General features: G+C 54.5%; 1 protein-coding gene across 1 annotated transcript in view; it reads left to right on the top strand.

The window, feature by feature from the left end:
- Positions 1–14,984, top strand: part of COL23A1 (collagen type XXIII alpha 1 chain) — a 296,335-nt gene that overhangs the window by 80,812 nt on the left and 200,539 nt on the right. The gene's annotated exons all lie outside the window — the stretch shown is intronic.

Here is a 14,984-nt window from a genome sequence, read left to right as displayed (position 1 = left end):
AAGCGGTCCCTGGTGCCAAAACGGGTGGGGACTCCTGCTACAGACCACACTTGGTGTCAGTTGATGAACAATTCGATTGCTTTCACGTCCGGGCTGCTGGGAACGATGCTGCCGTGGACGTGGGTGCGCAAGTCTCTGTCCGAGTCCCTGCTCTCACTTCTCTGGGGCACTTGCCTAGGAGCGCAGTTGCTGGAGCCGATGGTAATTGCGTGTTTAATTTTTTGAGAAACCTCCGTGCTGTTCTCCAGAGTGGCTAGATCATTTTACCTTCCCACCAGCAGTGCACAAGGGCTCCCATTTTTCCACATCCTCACCAACACTTGTTATTTCCAATTTTTTATAATGGCCGTCCTAATGGGTGTAAAATAGTATTTCGTTGTGGTTAGTTCCATGAGCTCAGCAAGGCCTACAGTCATAGAACCCTGAGATGTGATTTGGGAGAGAAAATTGGCATACTGTACATGGGTGTACTTTCCAAACGCTCCCTCTTGGACAGTGAGAAGGAGGTTTCTGGCGGGGGGATGGGGCAGGAGACAGGGATCCCTCAGACTGAAGGTGAGAAATGCAGCTGGCAAGGTCCATGTAGCAGACTGGCGGCTCTAGAGGCCAATCGTGGGAGTCTGCCTCCTTGGGACCCCACCGAGACCACAGACACGGGTACAGGCGAGGGAAATGAGGGGTCAGGGATGAGCTGCTGCAACGTGCTGGGTGGCTGCTATTGGCCACACGCCCCCTCCCCACATTCCAGTGCCCTCTTGGTGGGGGGAGGTTGACAGTTCCTACCCTTTCTTCCTGGCGTCTCAGGGGACTGTGGCCCGTGAGAGAGCCCTGCCTCCTGAGGCGACTGGTGTAGAAAGAACGATGTCTGGCGGGCAGTGCAGCGGGGAGACTGGAGGACAGCTGGACGCGTCGGCCCCTGCTCACTGGCTACGATTGCAGGGGTGCTGCTGACCGTCAGGAGTCAGGGAAGTGCTCCGACATGGTTCCCTTCATCTGAAGCCTTGCAGGGCGGAAGCCTTGTGTTTCTCTAAGTGCCCTCATGGTGCTCCTGCCCGGAGCTTCCTTGGTTCATGTCCCATAAACGCCACGAGTCTCTGCGCGCTTCCAATCCTGGGTACCATTTTGTCTAAGCACGTGGCAGCCCACTCTGTAAATCTGAGTTTGAGGATTAAAAAAATCAAATTGGTTCAAGAATTTCATGACAGACAGAAGATGTTGCATTTTAGGGCAAATGTTGAAAACCGCTTGAGATCTGATGGGGGTGGAGACGAGGAAGAGGAAGAGAATATATACCATATTCTGCCCAGAATTTTCTCCCGAAATCGTCACTTGTGGGAAAGCGAAAAAAGCCCTGTCCCCTGGATTTAGAGGTCCTGGGTCCGGGGTCAGGGATTACGCTCCGATCTGTGCAGACGTTGAGGACGATCATTCGAAAAAGCAGCGGTTTCCTGTCTACCAGGGGCCTTTTCCTGGGAAAGCCCCGCAGAGTGTGCTGGGGCTGTGTCCTCCTCCTCGCGTTCGATTCTGATTTAGTATAAATTGGGAGGGCGGAGGGAACTCGGTCACCCAAGCCTGCCGGCTACGGCGCATCCTCAGATGTGTCTTCTTGGTGAGCAACAGCGCCAGCAGCGCTTTGGAGGCACCAGGCGCCCGGCCTCACTTCACGTGACTCTCCCAGCCGCCCCATCAAGTTGCGCTTCACGTCCTTGTTTACAGAGTCAGGGAGTCTAAACAGCCCACCCAGGGCCTCCCAGCTGCACACGCTTTTGTCCTGAGCCCCTGCCCACCACGAGCCGAAAGCCCGCGAGGGCCCCTCCTGCACGCAGCTGATGGAGCAGGAACATGGCATCCTCTCTCGAAGCGTAGGGCCCAGTAGACAATGCTATGTTATTCAGTCTTAAAAGCAGGAAATTCTGACTCGTCCCACAGCATGGATGGACCTGGAGGACATTGTGCAGTGAGTCAGAGGAAGACAAATGCTGTGTGATCTCATTTGCATGGAATCTGAAAGAGCCAGACTCGTAAAACAGGGAGGAGAATGGCTGTAACCAGGGGCCAAGGGTAGGGGCCTGGGGGGGATGTTGTTTAAGGGCTCGAACTTGCAGCTGCTAGATGGGCGCATCTGGGGATCGAATGTGCGGCTGAGCGGCTACAGGCAACAACACTGTATTGCGCACTTCAGAGTCTCTCAGACCAGACCTTAACTGTTCTCACCCACAGGAAATGGAATGATATTTGTGGTGTGATAGGTAATCGTGCAGTGGATGTCTTTGACTTCTCGTCATGGTTCACCCTTTGATATTTTCTGTGCAAGACACAGGAGGGCCCCTCCATAACCCTGGACCTTTCTTCTCGTCCAGATGAGGGGCCTGGGCAACCTGTACGCATCACCTGAATAGAAGAACTGTCCTAATTTTGCAAGTCCCTGAATCTTGAGGAACATTCCCATATCTTCAGAACGTTCACGGTTATCCACGTCTTCTAGAGGGGTTTTGAAGTTTCGTGGTTAAGGTTTCTGATAGTAAAACTTTTACCTTGATTGACATATTTATGGCACATAGGCATCAGTTGAACTAACTGCTGTTCTGTGGGCAGACATCAAGCAATCTGGTTATTTCAGGAGGGTTTAGCTACTTAAGGCATTGTGATTTGAAGGCAGAAGTTTTTGCCATTCTTCCTAGGTCTAGGGATATGCAATTTATATTCCTTTCTATTGGGACTTTTTTATGCCGAGTCCCTCCCCCACCACCTCACCGCCACCGTCGCTGCGGCCCGATGCAGTGGGCACCTGGGAGCTGAGGTTCTGAGGGGCTTAGGTTGCTGGCAGGTGCCCTTTTTAATGTCAAGTTCTATGTTTGCACTTAGCTTACTTTTCCTGACACATCTTTACAAACAAAATTACACCAATTTCATATTACTAAAATGAGGTAAGAAGTAAATGCATAAATTGATCTACATCCCATTGTTGGAATTTTAGGAGGACGTTTTTACATAGTTCATTATGTTTTTAGAAGGTCAGATTGCCAGCACCAGGCGGTCATTCTCATCACCTGGCAAAGCCCTCCTCATCCGTTCATTTATTCAGACATCTGAAGGCACCTCCTCTGCGCTAGACTTTTTTTTAAAAGATTTTATTTATTTATTTTTAGACAGAGGAGAAGGGAGAGAGAAACATTTATTGGTTGCCTGTCGTAGGCCCTCAACTGGGAACCCAGCCCACAACGCGGGCATGTGCCCTGCCTGGGAATCACACCAGTGACCCTCAACACACTGAACCGCACCAGCCATGGCTGGACTCTGCAAATATGTTCTCTCATCCGTCAGAAAGAAACGAAGCATTGTTTCCGGCCCCATCACGCCCGCAGTTTGGGGAACAAGACACTTAAGCGGTCACCATGTCACGTGGTCATGGTGAATCGTCGTCTACGCAGTGTGCATGGGGGAGGGGGAAGCAGCTCTGCGTGGGTAAGTCAGCAAAGGTTTCAGAAGGGACCCCGGAGATGGCCTTGAGAGAGACCCCCATCCTGTTCTTTCAAAAAACTACTCTTCGTTTTCGTTGGTTATTTTGCTTTGCTTCACTTTCAATAGATTTGTCATTAGAATCATCTAAACAGAAAGAATGAAAATGAACTTGTTTTGAAAACTCGGGCCTGGCACAGAGCTGCCGCCCAGTTAAATGTGTTCTGTAACAGGAGGCATCCGAGTCTCTGCTCCTTCCTCCCGGGCGCGCTGACTCCCGCGGAACTAGGGGTGAACTAGGGGCGAGCTCTGCCGCCTAGCTCCCGACCGCTTTGCGTGGGAGAGATGGTCGGGCTGGAGCTGGAACCCGCAAACAAATCAAACCGAATCTCATGTTGGAAGAATACGCGAAACCAAAACACAATCAAAAGAAAGCAGCACAAGCCAGGGAGGAAGCTGTGTGCCCAGGGAGAGAGGCTAAGCTTTTCTGAATGTGCCTTGTGGTTTTTAGATTGGGCTTTGAAAACATGTAAGTGTTTAAACATGTAACAAGCTAAACGATTTCTGAAAACTGGACCTCATATTTATTTTTCACATGCGTCTTCCCACTTCCGACCTGTGGGGGAGGTGCAAGCAGGGATAGCCCCGAGGGCTGCGCCTGCAGGGAGTCTCCCGGGAGGGGGCCCCCCTCCCCTGGCCTCAGAGCCCAGGTCCCATAGCCTCTCCCTGGGTGCTGTCCAGCGCCGGGGCCCCAGCCTTTGGAGATCTTTTCTTCCTTCTAAATCCTGATTCATGTGGCCTCTAAGGCCTTCTCGAAGAAATTCCTACCTACTCGTCTCCCCAGTACTTTATTTGGAAGGAGAATTATGTAAAATCACATGCAAAGGCTTAGCTCTGTGGAGGTACCTGGAGCGCTCAAAGGCGAGCGTCTGCAGCCTTGAGGGCGCCCGCGTGGTCATCAGCGCCCGTCAGCGTGTTGGCTCTCTTCACCTTTGTTTCTTGTGGTAGAATATACATAACATTCACCTTTTTAACCATTTTGAAGTGTACAGTCCGATGGCACTAAGCACATTCCCGTGCGACTGTCACCCCCGGCCATTCCTTGAACTTTTTCATCTTCTTCAGCTGCAGCTCTGGCCCCGCTACACGATCACTTCCTCTTCCCCTCCCGAAGCCCCGGCAACCACCATTCCGCTTTCCCTGCCTACGAAGGAGCTATTCCAGGTCCCTCCCCTGAGTGGACTCACACAGTGTTTGTCCTTTGGTATCGGGCGTGTTCCGTAAGCACATCAGCATGGCATCTTCGAGGTCATCCATACTGCGGCCAGCGTCAGACTCTCATTCCTTCACAGGGCGGAAGACCGTTCCATTCTATGTGCTATAGATGGTTTGTGCCCACGCCCCCCCCCCATTCCTGTGTTGAAACTCTAACCTCTGGGGTGATGGCATTAGGAGGTGGGGCCTTTGAGGGGCAATGAGGTCACAGAGCAGAGCTGTCATGAATAAAAGAGGCCTGAGAGAGCTCTCTTGCCCTTCCTGCCACGTGAGGTCACGAGAAGAAGGCAGCTGTTTGCCGATCTGGTTTCGTCTATCTTCTCTACTTTTTGTTTGTTTGTTTGTTTGGGTTTGGGGTTTTTTTTGGAGTATTTTAAAGCCAAGCCTAGATGCCTTGTATTTTACTTGCAATGATTTCACTGTGCATGTTTCAAGGCTTAGGGCTTTTTCTCTCCCTCATAACCCAATGCCATTGTGACACCTGAGATTAATATAAATCCCAAACATCCTATCATTTCAGCCCAAATTCAGATTACTTGTCCCAAATTATACCACTCTCCGACCACTTCTGGGATCTGGCCCCACATTCTCAGGCCTGAAGGAGCCAGAATTTCTTCTGGAGTGTAACAGAAAGTCAAAGACACCTGGCGAGCTGCCGCACCGCGGACCTGGGGTGCGCGGGCCCCTCCGTGGAAGGCAGTGAGGCTGCCTGTAGCAGAGCCGGGAGGGAGGAGACGCCGGCGGCTGCACTTGTGCGTTTCTGTGGTTAGGAGCTCGGGTTGGGAGGGTAGCCTGTGTTCAGGCGCGGGCATCCGCCCCCCCATACCTGTGAGACCTGGGGCCGGCGGCTTGGCCTTTGTGATCCTCCACCACTTTATCCATAAAGTGGGACCAGCAAGAGCACCAGCTCCGCGTCCCATGGCGCACTGAAAGGGCCCGGTGGTGTGGGAAGACGCGCGACGCTCCTCACGGTGCGGCCCCCAGGATCGTTATCAGAGTGATTACTGTTGTCCTGGTAAGATCGTAAGTCACGGAGACTGGTGCTCTGGCTCGGCTGTCCCCCGGGCCCTCATGGCCTGAGAAAGCCAGGGTTCCAGGGGAACCCAGTGCTTTGGAGAATGGTCCCCCTTGGAGCACCCGTACAGCGCCCAAGTTCAGAAATTCAGGCAGCCTCTGTCCCCTTCCATTTCAGGACCTGGGGTCCCTTGTGCCCTGTTCACTGGGGGAGGCCTTTGCCAACGTCTTCTGTGAATCAAGGGGACAAACGTAAGGCACCAGTACCTTCAGCGGCCACATCAGTTTCTTTCGTAGCAACTTCCCTTTAAACCTGAGTCTATCTGGCTTCAAAAATAGAACTGGCTTTGGGTATTTATTCCAAATATTAATTAAAAACATTAATTTGATTCTTCCAGACACTCTCTCCATGGATACAGAAAGGGAGGAGGTTGGCAAGGGAAAGGTTTGCCGCCCAGATGGGGCCCATCCAGGGGAGCCCCCCAGATGTCTCCGGGCCGTGGGCCTTGTTGCTGAAAAGAAAGAACAACTTCCAAGTAAAAGGCACCACCAGAGCTAGGAAGACGCACGGCATTGGGTGATAAACAACTAGCATGTAGCTATATAAGAAAGGAGTGTTATTTTCCTGAGTCTGAGGCCCAGCCTTCTGCCCCACTGAGACCTGTAGCCCAGGAGGACAGTTGTCCCATTTAGCTGGGACAGCCCTGGTTTGCTTCCATTGTGTCCCAAACTCACTGGATTCTCCTGACACTCCCCCCCCCCCACTACAGGCATCTTGGCTTGCCGCTGGTTCTTCTGGCCAAACCCTGGCACCTCCCCATCCCTCCCATAAATCTCCTGAGCTGGGCTCTGGGACAGTTTTCATCTCCAGACCCAGAGGGGTGCCTGCCATGGGGCCAGCGTGGTCCCGCCCAGCCAGAGGCCCGGCCCTGGCTTCCCTGCCTCCTGCGCCCCCCTGCCCGCTTCTGCCCACCCCTGCCCACCCCTGCCCCTCTGGGTATCCAGCTGTGTGGATGCCCTGACACCTTCCAGCCCAAACAAGGGCCTGAGTGGCCACTTCTCTGGTAACTGGCACCATTCTTCTCAGGCGGAGTTCCCTCTTGGCCTCGGTGTCCTCGCCTGTGAAGTAGGGACAACCATTCCTAGCTCATGGGACTGCCCCCACTGGAATCGGCATCCCAGACACCCCCATCCTATGAAACAAATGACTCATCTACTGCACTTCCAAGCGTTTCTCTTCACCTCCTTTTATGTTCTCTTAGGAAAAGAGGGAAGGAGGGGGGATGGGTGGGTCAGCTGTCGTAAATACCGCATCTTCACTTGAAGAGGGCTTAGGCTGTTCTTTTTCCGAGAGGAGCCTCAGCTGTGGCCTTCAGGATCTTTGCTTCCCGTTAGGCATCACGCACCGTGAGCCCCCGCCACCTGGGCTGGACCGCCTAGGAGAGCTGGCTGGGCCTACTAAGCAGGCATGAAGGTCGCTTTTCGGGGCCAGTTCTGCTCACACTATCTGTTTGTCACGTAAACAAGCCGTTTGTTTGTAGACAAGTTGGATGGCTGGTGCCATGGCGACACAGCGGCCTGTCTGAGGACCGGCGCCAAGGGCGGGCTGTGTTCGCACGTGCAGTCCGGCCGCGGCCTCGTTGCGCGGGCTAGTGCAGTACCCCCTGGCTGCACCGCGTTGCTGCGCTCAGAGCACCGGGGTCCCAAAGAGGACTTAATGGTTTGGTTATTTTCTCAATCCTTGTGTTGCCTAGAAAACAAGTTCTTCCAGTAATTGGAAGTCAAGTGTTTAAAAGTCGTGTCAACAACCACGGCCTCTCAGCCTTTTATAGCTCTTTGCTAATAGAAGATCCGAGAACCCAGCCGTTGCCCGAGAGGGAGGAGGCGCAGCTGCTCCGCCCGTGCAGCTACGGGGAGGGCCGAGCGAGGCTCCGAGGAGCGGGGTGGCACGGGCACAAAGTGGGGACGCTGGAACTGGAACCCTGACTTTATGACACCTCGGGCCCAAAGCCGGGCCCTGCCACTCAGTGTTTGGGAGCTGAGAGGAGTAACTTAAGCCCTCTGAGCCCTAGTGCCCTGATCTGCGTGACAGAGAAGTCAGTGGCGCCTGCACCAAAGGGAGGATTAGATGCAGTTGCCCTTACGAAGTCCCTGGATTGGTGGCTGCACAGACACCCGGGCCCTGCTCTCTGCCGTTGTTCTTGCCGAACCAGCCGCAAAGGGGCAGGTGCAGGCAGCCTACCCCATGGTCGGTGGGGGCAGCAGCAGGTGCAGACCCTGGTGTGCCACACAGCCAGGGGAGGTGGGGAGATGGGTGTGACAGCAAGAACCCTAAGACAGTCCCCAAGACTCCTGCCCCCTCAGGTCCAGCTCTGCATTCTGCCCCCTGGAGTGTCTGCAGAGCCTGAGACGATGGTGGGATGAAACCCTCGGGATTACGGAGGCAAAACTGAGGTTACTGGCTGACTCTGAGTTCATCAAACAGAGACAAGCGGGGTGGGCCCTTTGGTCTGGGTCTAGATGTCAGAGGCCGAGGAAGTCAGAGGGATGTGAAGCACAGGGGGTCTCCGGAGGGGACCACATGGCAAGGGACTGTGGGCGGCCCATGGGGGCTGCGATTGGCCCCAGCCCGCAGCGAGTGAGCTCAGTGCTGCGGCACAGGGACCCGAGTTCTGCCGACAGCCGCCGCCTGCGCTTAGAAGAGGTTTCTGAGCTCGGGGAGGGAACGCGGCCCGCAGGCGCCAGGCTCGCAGCCCCAGGACACCCTGAGCAGGGGAGCCGGCGTCCGCCCCGCAGGAGCAGTGAGCTAAAATAGAAGCTGCGAAGGGTGTGGTCATTTGTCTTGCAGTGACAGAAAACTGATACAACAGCAAGGCCACCGCAGGGTGACTGAGTTAGTTATCTAGTGCTGGAAATCACCATTAAACTTAACGGCTTAAACAATCAACACTTGTTATCCTGCAGTTTCGGAGAGTCAGGCACGCAGCTTAACAGGGCGCCTTGACCTCGGGGCTCCTGCCAGACCCTCTCCGCCCAGGTGTCCTTGTAGCTCATTCTACCACTCCCTTTGGGTTTCTGCTCCGATGGCACCCCCTCCGGCAGCCCTTCCTCAACGTGCCAGCGCTCTCCACTCTGTCCCCCATTACAGCCGCTTTCTTTTTTTCATGGCACACATTGCGAGTTAAATCGTGCTCCCCCCCCCCACCACCGGCAAAGCCATGTTGAAGTCCTAACCACTCCTCCAAGTGAACGTAATCTTCTGTGGAAATAAGATCTTTGCAGAGGTAGCCAAGTCATGTGGTGTCACAGTGGGTTGGGGGAGGGGCGGGGGGTTAACCTAATGACTGGTGTCCATATGAGATGAGGGAAATTTCACCACACCCAGGGAGCACCGTGTGACGGTGGAGGCAGAGAGGGACGCGGTGCATCTACAAGCCAAGGAATGTTAAGGAAGATTGGCAACCATAAGAAGCCAGGGTAGAGGCGGATGGGTCCGTCTAAGAGCCTTCGCAGAGAACGTGGCCCAGTCAACACCTTGATTTCAGACTCTGGCCCCCAGAACTGTGAGAGACTAACTTTCAGGTACTTTAACCACCAAGTTAGTGGTGGTGTTATCACCGCAGCCAGGGGCGCTACCACGGTGCCTGTCTACTGGCCGATCATCGGGGGTCACAGTCTGTGCCCCCAACTCTGCCATGGGAGCTGTTGAGAGCACCTCGTTTTCTTTTGTTCCCAGCGGAACCCTTCCTGCCTAAATCAGTGTTTGGAATAGGACTTAATAAAAATGTGCCGAGTGAACTGATGAATATTTATCAAGTAAAAAAAGTGTCCATGACATAAATCCCCTCTGCACTTCATTCCTCGACAGCCAGAAAGGTTAAGAAAGAATATGAGAAGTTCTACTGACCTGTTTCAATACAATTTTTTTTTTTTTTACATTTCACCAGGGAAGAGAAGATAGCAAATTTTTAGAAGAAAAATGTTTTCAATAAATCCAGTAAAATAATTATTCAGTTATAAATAAGATAAAGGGGTGGAACTGTTTAAAGTGTATGTTGCCTGCAACTATATTACTGGGAAATATTTATGAACTAAATTCTACTAACTGCCTGCTTTTGGAGCAGGCCATAATTTCACTGAAAACAAGAAAGAAAAAAAAGTAGGCAGTGTAACCCTTAAGGTTAATTAGGAAAGAAACTGATATAAAATTCTGACTGTCAAGGGGCTCCTTTGAAAATCTGATGAAAGCTGAGGACTTGGACAAAAGTGGCCATTCATGCAAAATCTCACACGTAAGTACAAGTTGTGAGGATTTGGTGAAGCCTGAGGTCAAGAACTCTTGTTCTGAAGAATTTGTCAAAGCAAGTCCACGCTCCTGGTGAGGACGACCCCCAAGTGCTGGCTGAGGTCGGCTTTCCTCTGGCCAGGGAGAGGTGGGGGCGGCGTCTGTGCATCAAAGCCCAGCACCATTTCTTTAGGTTGCAGTGAAGGAAAAGTGGTTAGATCTTTTTAAGGGAAAGAAAGTATTTGAACAATCTCCTCAAACTGTCCCTGGAAAGCGTGCCCTGCTTTTGGGGGGAACTGCGGAGGAGCTGGGGGATTTTTCACATCCCTCAGGTGATTCTGAGGCAGCTAGTCCCTGCGGAGTAACTTTGTGTGGTGGTTCAACGTTTCCTTTCAACGCTCTCAAGGCACTTTTTTTAAAAAAAGCGACTGTAAACAAAACCTGATAGGGATGCTGGATAAATGTAAGGGCTCTGAGCGGCTCTGTCAGCGAGGTTTGGGGGTGCAGGGAATCAGCCTGCGACCTTGGCTGGTCAGAGGCGAATGTCAGGAGAAACAGGAGAAACTTTTGGGTCAGACTCAAAATCCCAGCTCTCCCAGCGACAAGCTGAGAGACCGCGGGCAAGTTTCTTACCCAGCCTCAGTTTTCCTGCCTCTCTGAGATGAGAGCACCAACACCGAGCGTGAGGCGTCGCTGTGGAAGCCAGGAACCGCGCACGGCAGCACCAAGCCCGGGCAAGTGCCGTGCACGGCAGCTATCGCTGCTGCGGCCATTGTTAATTTTGTTAGTTGACAATACCTTACATTTCATAACATATATCCCATATCTGGCTGTGTATCAGAAATATCTGGGCAGCATTTAAGAAAAATTCCTGGGCCCCACCCAAGAATTATTGAACTTCTTGGAGTGGAGCTCAAGTATGCCAGGCAGCTGCCGTTTGCTTCTCCAGACCCGTCCACACCTGTGCCCCTGGCTCTGGGCCCCAGGAGGCTCACCCGTGTGGCCTGTGGCTTCCAGTGGGATCTCTGTTGACCTTCCTAAGGGTCGCTGTGGACCAGTGATGTCCCTCAAACAGGGGGATGTTCCTTAAGCTCCTAACACACAGCTTCTCCACGTGGCTGCTCTCCCCCGGACTCAGGCGGCTGCTCCCCCCACCTATGCCTGTGGTCTTGGGGGTTGTTTACAGTGTACCTGGGGGTTTTATTTTAATTAAGAATGGTAACATGGCACACACGGAGACAGATGACTTGAAAGAAACATTTACTTCTTGCAGTTCCCAAGAGGAGGGGACACCCCAGACCAGGGAGGGCCACTGGGGAAGCACCAGGTCGGTCGGAAGGCGGGAGGGGGGAGGGGGAGGGGCATGGCCAGAGCCTGTCCTGTGGTTTTCGTGGGAAGGAAGGGGTGAGGCAGGGGGGCCGAGCTGAGCAGGCTTAGGATTGAATGGTTGGGCCAGTTTCAGCAGGCTGTGGACCTTGGGACGGCCCCTCGTCCTCATCGGGGGTCACTGAGGGCAGGGGGCAACGGCTCGTGTGTGAGGGAAGGAGAGGAGGTGGGGGACGGGCTTTGGATTGGTCGGTTTGCACACAAAAGGTGTGCTCACTTGCTTGTCTCTGGGAACTAGCTAACCCCGAGAAGGGCAGTCCCTCCTGGCCCACAAGCACCGCAAGGGGTCAAAGTTTCATAAAATATAAAAGCCATAATTAATACAGGGTGATTAACGAGCCTACAGCCCCTGGGAGCGGGGCCATGCCTTGCCGCCAGCTTTGCAGGCTTCTCTGTTAAACTCTCCTCAAACTGTCCCTGGGAAGCGCGCTCTGCTTTTGGGGGGAACTGCGGAGGAGCTGGTGGATTTTTCACATCCCCCAGGTGATTCTGAGGCAGCCGGTCCCTGCCCTAGATGGGTTTTCAGAACCACCGTGTGCATGCGTGGAGCTGATAGTTTGCAAAGCCAGCTTGTGCGGGTTAGGTCTTCACCATAAGTTAGTCGGGAGGGAAGGCTTGAGAGCAGTCGCCGGGGGACAGCCGGCGGCGGGGACTAAAGCACAGGCTCCCCAGGCAGCCTCTGCAGCCCTCAGACTGGCTTCGCCCAGCGGGGCCTCTGGGGTGGGCTGCCGCTGCGGGGGCCCCAGAGAGGGGTTGGCCCCTCCGGGCAGTGTCCTGAGGGGAAAGGCACTGTATTCCGTGAGAGTCCAAACACTTCCAGGCAACAGGTACTCAGGGACCCCGCGCCATTGCCAGCTGCGTGGGGTGCTTGCGCGAGCCGCTCTTGCCCCAGTGGCCTCGTCCTGGATCCGCACTGGGGCGCCCGTCCCCTGCCCTGCCTTGTACCTGGGTGTTCTTTTCCACCCTCCAGCCCCTTAAGGAGCTTAGGTTTAGACCCCCGTCCATCTACCCCCAGCATCCCCTGGGGTTTGCCCTGGGTCTGGGTCTGGGTGGGGAGCCAGGGTCCTCACATCTGGGGGGCACAGCCCAGCTCTGTGGTTTTGGACGATTCCCCTCGGCCATCTCCAGAGCGAGGGAAATGGTAATCAGACAGTAACCATGGGTGGGTTTCAGGGGTCTCTCGCCTGGCCCACAGACCTTGGCTCCTGCTAAGGAAGGACTCAGGGCAGGGAGGGACACAAGTAGAGGGGGTGCAGAGCTCAGGAGTAGCTGCCCCAGGTGGGGAGGACACAAAGCTGGGATCGTCGGCTCAAAGCAAGCTGCAGTCCCGAGGTGGGGCCTGGGAAGGGCTGAGCCAGATGTCGATCACCCAGGACTCTCCACTAATTTATGAGTTTGGCGCGACAGCTGCTCCGCTCTGGTCAGGCAGATGTCTGCACGCTGCGCCTCCCGTCTCTGGGTATGAGGATGGAGCCCTCGGATGTGGAGGGGAAGCTTCAAAGGGCCGAGTCAGCGCCTGGAGTGACCACTTGCACTGTTAGACAAATTGCGGGGAAACGTGTCTAAATGAGTGAGACACGCTGTGATGATTACCATAAGGAAGGCCAGAGAGGAGACGGCAAAGGAAAAGAAAATAAAACCTGTTATCGATGGGGCCTCTGTACAAAGCTGGCGGGACGAGCCCCTCTGAGGCCTGTCTCTGCCCCCGGGGCCTGGAGGGGTCTATCCTCCAGGACTTCGCCAAGCCTGCTTCTCACCAGCCCCAGCGGCTTGGCTGGGCAGGGGGCAGTGTGACCGCCCCACCCACAGGCATGGGCTCTCTGAAGAGGCCCACAGGTGGCAGGACGCCCCGGGCTCTGTCCAGGATGTGGACAGACACCTCACCAGTCGCGGCTGCCTGCCTTGTGCTCAGCTCACCCAAGGGTGCTGCGCTGCGGCCTTCTGCAGGCCCTGGGTGCGGATTGTCCCGCCTCCTGCTCTCCATCTAAGGCTACTCCTGGAACTTCAGGAGTTGGGTTTTATAATCTCCAACATGTGTGTATAGAATTTGTAAATGTGCTGTGGCTTATAAAAACATGATCTCAGAGTAAGGCTATGAATACTGGCTGGCAGACGAGCCCGAGGCCCGCGAGGGATGGACAGCAGATGAGTCAAAGGAGCCTACGAACGGGCAGCGTCCCAGAGGCCCCGAGGGCCACTCTCGTCGTGTTCAAAGCGGAGAATCTCTGCGCTTCTGGGCATGGTCCCTAAAGAGCTGAAAGCAATGGGTCGTGACTGCACTAGGCACAATAGCTAAAGGGTGACGATACCCACGTGTCTACCGACAGGTGAGTGGACAAACAACATGGGGTCTCTACACACAATGGAGTGTTATTCAGCCTTTAATCAGGAAGGACGTTCTGACACCTGCTACAACATGGGCGAACCTGGAGGCCATTACGCTTCTGAGACAGAAAGTAGAATGGAAGTGGCCAGGGGCTTGGGGGAGGGGGTGGTACTGTTTCTCTGGTACAGAATCTCAGTTTTGCAAGATGAAATCCGGATGGTGGTGATCGTGTACATGTGAATGTGCTTAATTTCACTGAGCCGTACACTTAAAAATGGTCAAAATGGTGAAAACGGTAAATGTTACGCATATTTTACCCAAAAAATTTTTTAACTTTTTTTTAAAGTTGGGGACTTAGCCCTGGCAGGTGGGGCTCAGTTGGCTGCATGCCCTCCCGGGTCGGAAGGCTTGCTGGCTCCGCCCCGTCAGGCCTGGCCCGGGCGGGGTTACAGGTTAGATCCCTCTGGCCCAGCGCATACAGTCCCCGTTCTGGGCATGTATTGGAAGCAACCAATCAATGCTTCTCTCTCACCCAGATGTTTTTCTCTCTTCCTCCCTCTCTTTCTAAAAGCAATGGAAAAAAAGTCCTTGGGCGAGGATAAAAATAAATAAAAATTTAAAAGTTGGGGACTTACAAATTAACCATTGGGGCCTGTCCCCAAGCACAACCATCCAGGGGAACTACAGGCTCCACAGCCTTTGGCGGGGCTGTGAGGCCCGAAGGAGGGTCAGCAGACACCTGGCCCAAAGGCAGGCCCCCTCCACCCCCAGGGCTGCCGGTCACCCTGCGTGTGTGCAGCCTGGGGACTGGGGACAGGGGTGCGCACGCGTTGGAGGGGCAGCGCTGGAGACTATCTCTGAAGCGCTAGCCAAGCCCTGCGAGGTCACTCACAGCCAGACGGTGACTAATCCTCCCCGCCCTGCAGTCTCCGCTGGAGCCGGGAAGGTGGGTGCAGCGAGGCGTGGGGCCCAGGGCCCTGTTTGCGCCCCCAGGAGCCCTTGGTGTCATTACGGACTGGCCTTCACCGTGGTCGGCCCACTGCCCCTCTCACGCTGAGCGTGTCCATTCCCTCCACGGACTCAGCGCCCGGATTCCCGCCTCTGCCAGGTGAGGCGTCTTCCCCCGAAGCGAGGGCCTGCGCCCCGGGGGAGGCGGCTGCAGGAAGGGCCCAGAGGGGCATTAAATACCATCACCCCCCTGGGTCTCGCTGATCCCCCTTTCACACACCGAGGGTGCGG

Source organism: Pteronotus mesoamericanus, unplaced genomic scaffold (genome assembly GCF_021234165.1).
Source record: "Pteronotus mesoamericanus isolate MK-2021 breed Mesoamerican mustached bat unplaced genomic scaffold, CSHL_Meso_final contig_2, whole genome shotgun sequence".
In the NCBI taxonomy this organism is placed as follows: domain Eukaryota; kingdom Metazoa; phylum Chordata; class Mammalia; order Chiroptera; family Mormoopidae; genus Pteronotus; species Pteronotus mesoamericanus.
Note: the sequence above shows the minus strand (reverse complement) of the source record. Positions and strands in the feature narration are given on the sequence as shown.